Here is a 14,197-nt window from a genome sequence, read left to right as displayed (position 1 = left end):
TTAATACCATCCCCATCTTACATAGTGAGCCATGGATGGTCCATCCTTCTCCCAGAGCTAAAAAACAAGCAGCTTAAGGAACTCAGCGTTATCTTTCCCTCCAGGATATCTCGGTGCTGAGATAATGAACTATCTCCTTCAACCATCTGCCACTATTTATCAACTCTTTCCCCACGCTCATCTATATTCCCTGTCCACTTTAGAAAACAGACCTTTGTAATGACCTCTCTTTATATTCCAGTTTTAGAGCCAACTTTTGCATCCACAAACTGAGTTTAAAATCTCAGGGATTCTTTACTGTGAGATAATTAATTAATCCTATCTTTATACACAATACCTGATCTAAAATAGTCTTCAAAGTTCTAAGTTTCAAGTACGTTCATTATCCAAGTCCATAAAAGTCACCATATATTCATTTTTTGTGGGCATTCACATTAGACACAAAGGAACACAATAGGACCAATGAAAAAAAAATGCACACAAAGACAAGTAAGCAACCAATGTGCAAATGAAGGGAAACTAAGAAAATGTAAAGCAAAACAAACAATAATAACAACAACAAATAAATAAATAAATACATAAATAAATAAATACATACATACATACATACATACATACATAATATTGAGAACATGAGTTGTAGAGTCCTTGAAAGTGAATCCACAGGTTGTGGATTCAGTTCAGAGTTGAGGCGAGTGAAGTTATTCTGGCTGGTTCCGGAGACTGATGGTTGTAAGGTAATAACTGTTGCTGAACCTGCTGATGTGGGGCTTGATGCTCCTGTACGTGCTTCCTGATGGCAACAGTGTGGAGAGAGCATGGTGGGGTCTTTGATGAAGGGCCTGCTTTCTTGTGGCATCCCTCCTTGTCGGTGTTCTCAGTGGTCGGAGGGCTTTGCTTGCGATGGATTGGGCTGTGTCCACCACTTTTTTGTGGGCTTCTCCATTCCTGGTGTTTACATAGCAGGCCAAGCTTATTTTGACAAGAGTTATGGAAGGAACGTGGCAGAGGGGAGGTGATCGGGGTAAGACCTTAAGACCACAAGGTATAGAAGCAGAATTAGGCCATTTCTGATGGCATCAGTGAGGAGAGAGCATGGCAGGACGGTGGGCTCCTTAGTGATGAACCTGGATGGCGAAGTCCTTGATGATGGACCTGGATTGTAGTGGTCCTTGATGATGGATCTGGATGGTGGGGACCATGATGATGGAGCTAGAGATGGTGGGGGTTCTTGATGATGGACCTGTTTTGTAGTGATCCTTGATGATGGACCTGGATTGTAGTGATCCTTGAGGATGGACCTAGATGGTGGGGTCCTTGATGATGGACCTGGGTAGTGGGATCATTGATGATGGACCTGGATGGTGGGATCATTGATGATGGACCTGGATTGTAGTGATCCTTGAGGATGGACCTAGATGGTGGGGTCCTTGATGATGGACCTGGGTAGTGGGATCATTGATGATGGACCTGGATGGTGGGATCATTGATGCTGGACCTGGATGGTGAGATCATTGATGATGGACCCAGATAGTGGGACCTTGATGATGGACCTGGATAGTGGGGTCTTTGATGATGGACCTGGATGGTGGGATAATTGATGAGGGACCTGGATAGTGGGATCATTGATGATGGACCTGGATGGTGGGATCATTGATGAGGGACCTGGATAGTGGGGACCTTGATGATGGAACTAGAGATGGTGGGGACCTTGATGATGGAGCTGGGTAGTGGGATCATTGATGATGAACCTGGATGGTGGGGACCTTGATGATGGACCTGGATTGTAGTGATCCTTGATGATGGACCTGGGTAGTGGGATCATTGATGATGGACCCGGATAGTGGGGTCTTTGATGATGGGCCTGGATGGTGGGATCATTGATGAGGGATCTGGATAGTGGGGACCTTGATGATGGGGCTAGAGATGGTGGGGGACCTTGATGATGGAGCTGGGTAGTGGGATCATTGATGATGGAGCTAGAGATGGTGGGATCATTGATGATGGACCTGGGATTTCAGGGGTCCTTGATGATCTTTTCCCTGAATTTTAAAAAAAATGGAAAATGCTGGAAATTCTCAGAATGTCAAGCGGCATCTGGAGGAAGAGAAACAGTTTTTCAGATCTGGGACCATTCATCAGAAACACCTGTTGGGCATTTCTAGCAATTTCTATTTTTATTTCCTAACTTCCAGCATCTGCAGTTTTTGATTCTCACTGGTTGGCTCATCAAAGTACTGTTTCAAGGAAGCACGTGAGATATACTATAAGACCAGCCGAAAGGCAGAATTAGGCCTTTTGGTCAATTGAGTTTGCTCCACCATTTCATCATGGCTGATTAATTATCTCTCTCAACCTCATTCTCCTGCTTCCTCCTCATAACCTTTAATGCCCTGACTAATCAAGAACCTATCAACTTCCATTTTAAATATACCTAATATCTCGGCCTCCACAGCCAGCTCAGATTCACCACCCTCTGGCAAAAGAAATTCTTCATCATCTTTGCTCTAAAGGGACATTGTTGTATTCTGAGGCTGTGACCCTTGGTCCTAGACTCCCCCAATAGAGGAAACGTCATCTCCACAACCACACCATCTAAGCCTTTCAATTTTCCATAGGCTTCGATGAGATCCCCCCTCATTCTTCAGGCTATCCTTGTCAATTTGATGCTTCCAATTGATATGATGATTAAATTTATCCATGATTATTTCAGTGCCTACACAGAATCAGACTCTTTGGCTCACAACATCGTTGCTGAATATGATGCTGAATTAATCTAAATCTCCAGTGCCTGCAAATGATCTGTATCTCTCCTATTCCTGCATATTAATGTGTCTATCTAAGAGCCTCTTAAATGCCACTTCGGAGTTTAGATTGTCCCATGTATATTGAAACATCGAAACGTTCCGTGAAATGTGACATTTTGTGTCAATAACCAATGTGTTCTGAGGATGGTGCTGGGAGCAGCATGCAAGTGTCACCACACTTCTGGAACCAACATAACAGACCATGATTCACTAAAACCTTAACCGTATGTCTTAAGGTTACTACCCCTCAACCATCAGGCTCATGAACAAAAGGGGATAACTATATTCAGCTATTGAGATGTTCCCACAACCAATGATCTCATTTTAAGGAATCTTTATCTTGCTATTTATTGCTATACTTGCAGTTTGTTGTCTTCTGCACTCCGGTTGATCTTTCATTGATCCTGTTATAGTTACTAGTCTATAGATTTGCTGAGTATGCCCACAGGACAATGAATCTCAAGGTTGTACAGTATGTGGTGACATATATGTACTTTGATAATAAAATTTACTTTGAACCTTTGTACTTTAAACTTTGGTATGTGGGAGGAAACCAGAACACTTGGAAGAAACTATGCCATCACGGAGAGGATGTGCAACTCCTTTACAGACAGCGGAGTGCCTGTGGATGTGTACTGACCCCCAATGATTGCAGTGAAGTAATTGTGCTCACTGCTACGCTACCATGCTGTCAATGAACATATAATATTGTCTTCCACCACTACCCCTGGGACCTTGCTCCAGGCACCTACCACTGTCTGCATAAAAACTTACCCCACACATCTCCTTGAAACTTACCCCCCCTTACCTTAGCTGTATTTCCTTGATATACCTGTCATGTGGACAAAATTTTGACTGTCTCCCCTATTTGTGTCTCCCATAATTATATAACCTTCTATAACAAGGGTTCCCAACCTGGGGTTCACGGACAGCTCGGTTAATGGTGGGGCCCATGGCATAAAAAAGGTTGGGAACCCCTGTTACATTGGATCTCCCTTCAGCTTCTAACAATATACGAAAACAACCCACTTTATCCCAAGTTTATACCACTTTATCCCAAAGTATCTTAGTAAACCTCTTTTGCATCCTTTCCAAAGCCTCTACACCAAACAAAGTTGCACACAACAATGTGCACACAATAATGTGCTCACTCAGACTCTTACTTCCACTGCCTTTGCCTCCCTCCCCTTTTTACATTTTTCCATTCCCCATTCTGGCTCTCCACTTACCCTTTCTCTTCTCCTCCTCATCACCTCCTTTTGGTTCCCCTCTCCTTCCCATGGGCCACTCTCCTATCAGATTCCTCTTCTTCAGCCCTGTTCCTTCTTCCACCCCAATACTTCCCAGCTTCTTTCTTCATCCCTCTTTCCCCACCTACTCACCTTGCCCCTCAGCTCTCTTCACCTATCACCTACCAGCTTGTACACTCCCTCCCACCCCCACTGACTTAATCAGATTTCTTCCCCCTTCTTTTCCAGTCCTTAATGAAGGTTCTTGGCCTGAAATATGAACTGTTTATTCCTCTCCAAGGATGCTAACTAAGCTGGGTAACTTCCTCCAGCATTTTGTGTGGGTGGCTCACAACAGAAAGTACCTTTATTACAGCCCCATTGTTCCTTGATTTATACTCTGCTTTACAGTACAAGTCCTGTCAGCTAATCTATATAATACACCCACCACTGACCTGTTCGCCATCTCCAATTAAAGTGATTCCACATTTTCAGCTTCTGAGAAAAGAACATTGCCCACCACTACATAAGCCTCATCTTTTATTAACAGAGCTACTCTGACCCCTTTTTCTCTTCTGCCTGTTGTTTTGAAATATCAAATATTCTGCTTCCTTTGAGATATTTTTTGTTTTAGAGTAAAGAATGGCAGCGTGGCACAGCCCCTGGTGCTGATGCCTTGCCACTCCAATCACCCCTGACCTCCCGTGCTGTCCTCGTGGAGTATTGATTAGTACGACATTGTGTGAATTACTGAGTCATGGCTGAAAGAACGCCATAGTTGGGAGCTTAACATCAAAGGCTATACTTTGTATTGAAAGGACAAGCAGGAAGCATAGGTGGTGGTGTGACTTCGTTGGTAAGAGATGGAATTACGTCTTTAGAAAGAGGTGGCATAGGGCCAGGGATTGTTGAATCTTTGTGGAAGGAGTTAAGAAACTACAAGGGTGAAAAAAACCTTTATGGGAACTTTATATAGGCTTCCAAATAGTAGCCAAGATGTGGGGTTGAGAAAAAGCATGTAGTAAAGGTAATGTCACAATTGCAATGGGGACTTCAAAATGCAAAGGGACTGGGAAAATCAGGTTGGTGTTGGATCGCAAGAGAGGAAATTTGTTGAATGCCTACGAGATGGCTTTTTAGAGCAGCTTGTGCTTGAGCCTTCTTGGGGAAAGGCTATCTTAAATTTGGTGTTGTGCAGTAACCCAGATCTTATTAGGGAGCTTAATATAAAGGAGCCCTTAGGAGGCAGTGATCATAATATGATTGAATTCATGCTGCAATTTGAGAGAAAGAAGCACAAGTCACATGTATCTGTATCATAATGGAATAAAGGGGATTACAGGGGCATGAGAGAGGAGATTGCCCAGGTGGATTGGAGGTGGACACTGACGGGGAAGATGGCAGATCAGAGCTGGCTGGAGTTTCTGAGAACAGTTCACAGAGGAAGAAGTTCTCAAATGGCAGGCAGCCGTGGCTGACAAGAGAAGTTAAGGACTGCATAAAAGCAAAGGAAAGGGCGTATACGGTAGCAAAAGTGAGTGGGAAACTGGATGATTAGGAAGCTTTTAAAATCCAAACGAACAGCAACTAAAAAGCTGTAAGAAGGGAAGAGATGAAATACAAGGGCAAACTAGCCAATAATATAAAGCAGGATATTAAAAGTTTTTTTCAGTTATATAAAGATAAAAGGGAGCTGAGACTTGGTATTGGACCATTGGAAAATGATACTGCTGAGGTAGTAATGAGAAACAAAGAAACGGCGGATGAACTTAACAAGTACCTTGCATTTATCTTCACCGTGGAAGACAGCAGCAGTATGCCAGAGGTCCGTGAGTGCCAGAAAGTAGAAGTGTCATTGCTATTCCAAAGGAAAAAGTGTGAGGCAAACTCAAAGGTATTAAGGTGGATAAGTCACCTGGACGAAATGGACTACATCCCAGAGTCCTGAGAGAGGTTGCTGAAGAGATAACAGAGGCATTGGTCATCATCTTTCAAGAATCACTTGACTCTGGCATGGTCCTGGAAGACTGGAAAATTGCAAATGTCGCTCCACTCTTTAAGAAGGGAAGGAGGCAAAAGAAAGGAAATTATAGTTCAGTTAACTTAACCTCAGTGGTTGGGAAAGTGTTGGAGTCCATTATTAAGGATGAGGTTTCAGGTACTTGGAGGCTAATGATAAAATAAGGCCAAGTCAGCATGGTTTCTGTAAAGGGACATCATACCTGACAAATCTGTTAGAGTTCTTTGAAGAAGCAAGAAAGCATGGTGGACAAAGGAGAGGCAGTGGATGTGGATTTTCAGAAGGCGTTTGATAATATGCCATATGTGAGGCTGCTTAACAAGTAAAATCCTATGGCATTACGGGAAAAATATTGACATGGATTGAGGAATGGCTGACAGGCAGGAGGCAATACGTAGGAATGAGGGGGGCGTTTTCTAGTTGGCTGCCAGTGACTAGTGGTGTTCCTCAGGGGTCAGTACTGGGACTGCTACTTTTCACATTGTTTGTCAATGATTTAAATAATGGAATTGATGGATTTGTGACAAAGTTTGTGGATGATACAAAGATAAGTGGAGGTTTAGGTAGTGCTGAGGAGGCAATGTGATTGCAGCAGGACTTAGACAAATTAGAAGAATGGGCAAAAAAGTGGCAGATGGAATACAGTATTGGAAAATGTATCACAGCGCATTTTGGTAAAAGGAACTATCGTGTGGACTATTATCTAAATGGGGAGAAAATTCAAACATCAGAGGTGCAGAGAGACTTAGGAGTCCTCATGCAGAACACCCAGAAGGTTCATTTACAGATTGAGTCTGTGGTAAAGAAGGCAAATGCAATGTTGGCATTTATTTGAAGGGGAATAGAATATAAAAGCAAGGAGATAATGCTGATCCTTTATAATTCACTAGTCAGGCTGCACTTGGAGTACTGTCAACAGTTTTGGGCCCCATATCTCAGAAAGGATGTGTTGTCATTGGAGAGAGTACACCAGAGGTTCAGGAGGATGATTCCGGGCACAAAGGTTTTAACATGTGAGGAGCATTTGGCAGCTTTGGGCCTGTACTCACTAGAACTTAGAAGAATGTGAGAGGATCTCATTGAAACCTACCAAATGTTGAAAGGACTACGTAAGGGGGATGTGGAGAAGATGTTTCCTATGGTCGGGGTATCCAGAACTAGAGGGCACAGACTTAAAATTGAGGGGAAACCTTTTAGAACAGATGTAAGGAGTAATTTTTTTTTGCCAGAGGGTAGTGAATCTGTGGAATTCTCTGCTGTGGAGGCCAAGTCCGTGGGTATATTTAAAGCATAAGTTGACTATTTCCTGACTGGTCAGGACATCAATAGATATGGTGAGAAAGCAGGTGTATGGGGTTGAGTGGGATCCAGGATTAGCCATGATGGAATAGTGAAGCAAACTCGATGGGCAGAATGGCCTAAGTCTGCTCCTATGTCTTATAGCCTTATAACCCATTCTCCTTGATTCAAAGTTGAAAGTTCAAATTAAGTTTAATCTCAAAGTACTTCAATATCACCATCCGCTACCCTGAGATTCATTTTCTGTCAGACATTCACAGAAGAATAAAAAAAAAACTGAATCAATAAAAAAAACCTAACAGAAACAAAGACTGACAACAACCATTGTGCAAAGACAAACCAACTCAATAATAAATAAATAAACACTGAAAACACGAGTTGTTGAGTCATTGAAAATAAGTCTGCAGGTTGTTGAGTTAGTTCAGAGTTGAGGTGAGTGAAATTATCCACACTGGTTCGGGAGTTTGAGGGCTGAAGGATAATTACTAGGTCTGAACCTGGCGGTGTGGGACCTAAGGTTCCTGCTGCTCATTCCTGACGGCGGCAGCAAGAAGAGAGCTCAGCCTCGACGAGGGTCCATGATAATGAATGCTGCTTTCTTGTGGCATGGCTTTTTGTAAATGTGCTCAACGTTATCAATCTTGTTTGGTGCTCTGCTTTCCCCCTGCCTTCTAACCCCTGTGGGTTTGTACAATAAAGAAAGTGGGAGAACAGTCAGTCGACAAGAGATGCAGAGTTAATGTTTCAGAGCTGATACTTTGACAGAACAGAACCGTTCACTTTTTACCTCTGCTGCCCACTATATGCAATTTCAGTTAACTTTATGAAAATAATTAAGTTATTTTATAAACTTAATTGCAGTAATATTTTGTTTTATGTGCTCCATATAATATGCTTTTCGGGTGCACTGTGAAATGTTGTTTTGTTTGGTTGTATGTATGTACAGTCAGATGACAATGAACTTGAACTTGTATTTGAATTGAAAGCTATTAACCTGTCGAGGATTAACGATTAGCTTTCTTTCTCACAGGTGCATCGAAACATCATAAAATACAGTAAAATGTTTTGTTTGCGTCAACGACCAGCACAATCTGAGGATGTGCTGGGGCAGCTTGCAGGTGTTGCCATGCTTCTAGCACCAATGTAACGTGCCCAAAACTTGCTAACTTGTATGTCTTTGGAATGCGTGAAGAAATCGAAGCACCCGGAGGAACCCCACATGGTCGTGGGTGCAACGTGCAAACTCCTTACAGACAGTTGTGGGAATTGAGCCACAATATTTTGTTTTACATTTATTTATTGATTTATTTGAGGTGCCACGCAGTTAGCACAAATCTATTACGGCTTGGGGTTGTTTCAGACGGAGTTCAGAGTTCGATTCTGACAACATTCTGTAAGGAGTCTCTCTATGTCCTCTCTGTGAAATACGTGCATTTTCCCTGGGTCTTCAGGTTTACTCCCACAGTCCAATGACGTACCGGGCAAGTTAGTTGGTCGTTGTAACTTGTCTCGTGCTTAGGTCAAGATTAACTGGGTTGAAAGGCTTGTCATATGAAGAGCGTTTGATGGCCCTGGGCCTGTATTCACTAGAATTCAGAAGAATGAGGAGTAACCTCATTGAAACCTATTGCATGTTGAAAGGCCTTGACAGAGTGGACATGGGGAGGATGTTTCCTGTTGTGGGGGACTCTACGACCACAGGAAACAGCCTCCATCCTATTAGAATGGAGATGAGGAGGAATTTATTTAGCCAGAGAGAGGTGAATCTGTGGAATTCTTTGCTACAAACAGCTGTGGAGGCCAAGTCTCTATGTATATTTAAGGCAGAAGTTGATAGATTCTTGATTAGTCAGGGCATGAAGCGATACGGAGAGAAAGCAGAAGATTGGGGCTGAGAGGGAAAATGGATCAGCCATGATGAAATGACAGAGCAGACTTGAAGGACCAAAGGGCCTAATTCTGCTCCTATATCTTATGGCCTTATAGGTTGTCGGGGGTTGCCGTGGCAGCATGGCTCAAAGAGGCAGAAGGGCCTACTCCGTGCTGTAGCATGAAATAAATACAGAAAAAAAGCATTGTACGGTTCATTCTTGTAAATATGAATGAAGGTTATTTTGATTATCTAAATAATTCCAACAGCTACAGTTTCACTTACTATGGCTTCCTTTGTGACAGACATCAATTGCAAAGACTAACATCAGTGGCAGGCTTTGTCAGTGAACAGTACAGGTCCACATTTACTTTCCATGGCTGTCTTCAGTGACAGACATTTCTGCTCTAGACTAATGCCATTCGCATCAACCCTAAGGGTCTGTCATGATTAACTTTCAATGCCTACTTGTCCTCCTGGTATGAAATGACTGAGGTAAATCTTCAATGATAGACATCAGGGTGGAAGTTTGCCATTAATCGGGATGTCTTCGCTGAGAGTAACCTTCAGTGACTGGACTATTCAAAGCTGACAACAAGCATAGTTGATTGTTTTCTGTGAGGCTCAGGAGGTGGTGACAAGCTGTTGCAGCTGGTAATAATGGCACACTGGTACTGAAGGAGAGGAGTTACTGTGAAATAACCCAAACATTCCTGAGCATATGTTCACCGCTGTTTACTCCGGAGCAGTCCAGATGGTGCAGAGCTGAGAACTGTCAAAGTACCTCACCTTATGAAAATGAGATTTTTTCTCAACCGATGGCTCAGCGAGCAGGTATCTTTGTCAAATTCAGCTGGGCGGATCGCTACCCTCCCCTTCACCCCTACAAGGAAGAGGAAGAGACACAAAGTGTCCCTATATTCTTCCACCATCAAAATAATAGAAGGAAATGACTTGAAAGAATTGTATTTATACAGAGCCTTTCACAAACTCGTGGCACACGAAGTTCAAGCTCAAAGTAAATATATCATCAAAATTAAAGTAAAATTTATTTTGGAAGCATGTGCAATACTTGCAAAAGTCTTAGGCACATGTATATAGATAGGGTGCCTAAGACATTTGCATAGAACCGCATTTGTCAACATGGAGTGGAGAGTGAGTTTGTAAATAAGACAGGAGCAAAGGATGTTGGGAATGGCAAGGGTGGAGCACCACGTGAGGAGTACGGGATGGGTGTCTGCGAAAGAGTGCCTGGGGTGGGGTGTGGGGCAGGTGGCAGAGAACAAGTGCCAGGGGTGGCGGCCTGGCACAAGTGCAGACACACCAAGCCCTGAGACACAAAGGTTATTTGATTCCAAACAATTGGTTTATTGATCATTACAGAATGTCTGTCTGGTGCTTCCCACTCCCTCCCCTTTCCTTTCCCCTTTTCCCAATAATGATTCTTCTTTCCTTGCCCCTTCCCACTCTCAGTCCCCAGTAGAGACCCATATCAGAATCAGGTTTATCATCACTCACATGTCATGAAATCTGTTTTTTGTTTTGTGGAGCAGGACAGTGCAATACATAAAATTACTACAGTACTGTGCAAAAGTCTTTGGCACCCTTGCTATATATATGTGCCTAAGACTTTGCACAGTATATGTTCCCACATCCGACCTTGAGATTCGTTTTTTTCAGGGATTTACATGAAAAAAGAAATAGTTGAATTTTATGAAAAAACATTCATAGACAAAGACTGACAAACAACAAATGTGTAAAAGAAGGCAATCGAATGTTGAGAACCTGATTTGTATAGACTCCTTGAATGTGAGGCTGTAGGTCATAGGATCAGTTCAGAGTAGCGGTAAGTGAAGTTACCTACACTAGTTTAAGAGCCTGATACTTCTACCATTCCTGAACCTGGTGGTGTGGGACCTTAGGCTTCTGTACCTCCTGCCTGTAGGTAGTAGTGAGAAGAGTATCAGTGGATGCTGTTTATTGGAGATTGTCAGATGGCCTTTGACAAGGTGCCTCACATGAAGCCGCCAATTGAGATAAGAGCCCATGGTATTACAGGAAAGATACGAGCATGGATAGAAGATTGGGTGACTGAAAGGAAGCAAAGAGTGGGAAGAAAGAGAGCTTTTTCTGGTTGGCTGCCCATGACTAGTGGTGTTCCACAGCTGTCGGTGTGGGGATCGCTTTATTCACATTATATCAATGATTTGGCTGATAGAATTGATGGCTTTGTGGTCAAGTTTGCAGACAATATAAAGATAGGTGATGGGGCAGGTAGTGTCATGAAAGCAGAAAGTTTGCAGGTCTTGGAAAGACTAGAAGAATGGGCAAAGAAGTGGCAGATGGAATATGATGTAGGAAGTGTATGGTCATTCACTTTGGTAGAAGGAAAAAAAGGTATGAACTATTTTCCAAGTGGGGAGCAAATGCAGTAATCAGAAGAGGAAAGAGACTTGAGAGTCCTCACGCAGGATTTCCTAAAAGTTAACTTGCGGGTTGAGTCAGTGCTGAGGAAGGCAAATGTAATGTTGGCATTCATCTTGAAATAACTAGAATATAAAAGCAAGGATGTAATGCTGAGATTTTTTGACGTGCTGGTCAGACTGCAATTGGAGCATTGTTGAGCTGTTTTTGTCTCCTTATCTCAGAAAGGTTATACTGTCATTGAAGAGGGTCCAGAGAAGGTTTACAGGAATGAAAGGGTTAACGCACGAGGAGTGTTTTGATAGCTCTGGGCCTGTACTTGCTGGAATTTAGATGAATGAGCGGGGCAGGAGGTGTCTGATTGAAAGATATTGATAATTGAAAGGCTGACATAGAAGGGATTTTCCCTATGGAATAGGATCAGAGGGCTCAGCCTCCGAATGGAAGGACATCCCTTTGTTTATTTATTTATCAATACAGCATGGAGAAGGCCCAGAATCCACTGACAGCCCCGATTTTAACCCCAGTCTAAACACAAGACAATTTACCATGACCAATTCACCTGTCTGGTACGCCTTTGGACTGTGAGAGGAAACTAAGATGCTCATGCTTACCACTGACTCAACCTGCAAGTTAACCTTCGGGGTGGTGGGGTGGGGATTCATCTATGCCAATCAGATGGACTCTGAAAAATGTAGATGACGGGTGGGAACACCCGTCATGTAAAGACACTGCCCAAAAGAAGGCAATGGCAAACCACATCTGTAGACAAATCTGCCAAGAACAATCATGGTCATAGAATCATAACTGCCTGCGTCATATGACATGGCACGTAATGATGATGATGATCCTAACTAAGATACAGAGAAGTCATCCAGACACAGTTCCAGTTCACTCCAGGCACAAGTACATCGAGGTAGTATGACAGGAGACACAGTAACAGAATGCAGAATATCAGCAAAGAGATTGCAGTGCAGGCAGGTGTGTGAGGAATGAGGACTGTGACATGGTAGACCGAGAGACCAACAATTCACCTCGATTGTACAAGAGGTCCATTCGTGAGTCTTATCACAGTGGGATAGAAACAGTTGTTGAGTCTGTTGGTTTGTGTTTTCAGGGTTTTGTGTCTCCTGCACTGTTGGGTGTGGAGAAGAAAGGAGGATGGGTGGAAAAGGGCCCTAGATTATGTTGCCTGTTTTCCAGATGGAGTGGGGAAATATAGACATAGTCAATCAAGGCGAGGCTGATTTCTGTGCTACACTGGGATGTGTCGTCAGCCCTATAATAGGAGAATGTCAGAATCAGAATTAGAATAGGTAAACAATCACGGGCAGATGTTGTGAAATTTGTTAATTTTGCAGCAGCAGTACAATGCAATATATGATAATACAGAGAAAAAAATGTGATTTGCAGTAAGTATATACAAGTTAAATTAAGTAAGTACAGTAATGCGAAAAAGTAGTGAAGTAGGTAGGGTTCATGGGTTGATGTCGGTTCAGAGATCGGATGTCAGAGGGGAAGAAACTGCTCCTGAATCGTTGAAGGTGTGCCCTCTTTCTTCAGAACACACCTTAGAACAGGATGAGGAGTAATTTCTTTAGCCAGGGCTGGTGAATCTGTGGAATTCATTGCCACAGACTGCTGCGCAGGCCAGGTCACTGGGTATATTTAAAGCAGAGGTTGTGAGGGTGTTAAAGGAAGATGTTGAGTCCTTGCAAGTTGAGTGAAGAAACTGCAAGGGTAAAAGGACCCTGATGGCACTTATATACAGGCCTCCCAACGGTAACTGGGATGTGGACGCAGGTTACAACGGGAATTAGAAAAGGCATATCAAAAGGGCAATGTTACAATAGTCATGGAAGATTTCAACATTCAGGTCAATTGAGAAAATCAGATTGGTAATGAATCTCAAGAGAGTGAGTTTGTTGAATGCCTATGAAATGGCTTTTTAGAGCAGATCATCATTGAGCCTACAAGGGGATCAGCTATACTGGATTGGCTGTTATATAATGAACCGGGAGTGGTCAGGGAGCTTAAGGTAAACGAACCTTGGAGGCAGTGATCACAAAATTATTGTGCTCAACTTGAAATTTGATAAGGAGAAAGTAAAGTCTGACATAGCAGTATTTCAGTGGTACAGTATGAGAGAGGAGTTAGCCAAAGTAAATTGGAAGGAGATACCGACAGGGATAACAGCAGAGCAGCAATGATGTGAGTTTCTGGGAAAAATGAGGGAGGTGCAGGACAGATGTATTCCAAAAACAAAGAAATACTCAAATGGCAAAACAGTACAGCAATGGATGAAAAGGGAAGTCAAAACTAATGTAAAAGCAAAAGAGAGGGCAAACAACAAAGAAAAAATTAGTGGGAAGATAGAGGATTGGGAAGCTTATAAAAACCTACAGAGAGCAACTAAGAGAATCATTAGGAGGGAAAAGATGAAATATGAAAGCAAGCTAGCAAACAATGTCAAAGTGGACAGTAAAAGCTTTTTCAAGTATGTGAAAAATAAAAGAGAATGGATATAAGACCGCGAGAAAATGAGGCG

This window comes from Mobula birostris, chromosome 6 (assembly GCF_030028105.1).
Source record: "Mobula birostris isolate sMobBir1 chromosome 6, sMobBir1.hap1, whole genome shotgun sequence".
NCBI classification, from domain to species: Eukaryota; Metazoa; Chordata; class Chondrichthyes; order Myliobatiformes; family Myliobatidae; genus Mobula; species Mobula birostris.
Note: the sequence above shows the minus strand (reverse complement) of the source record.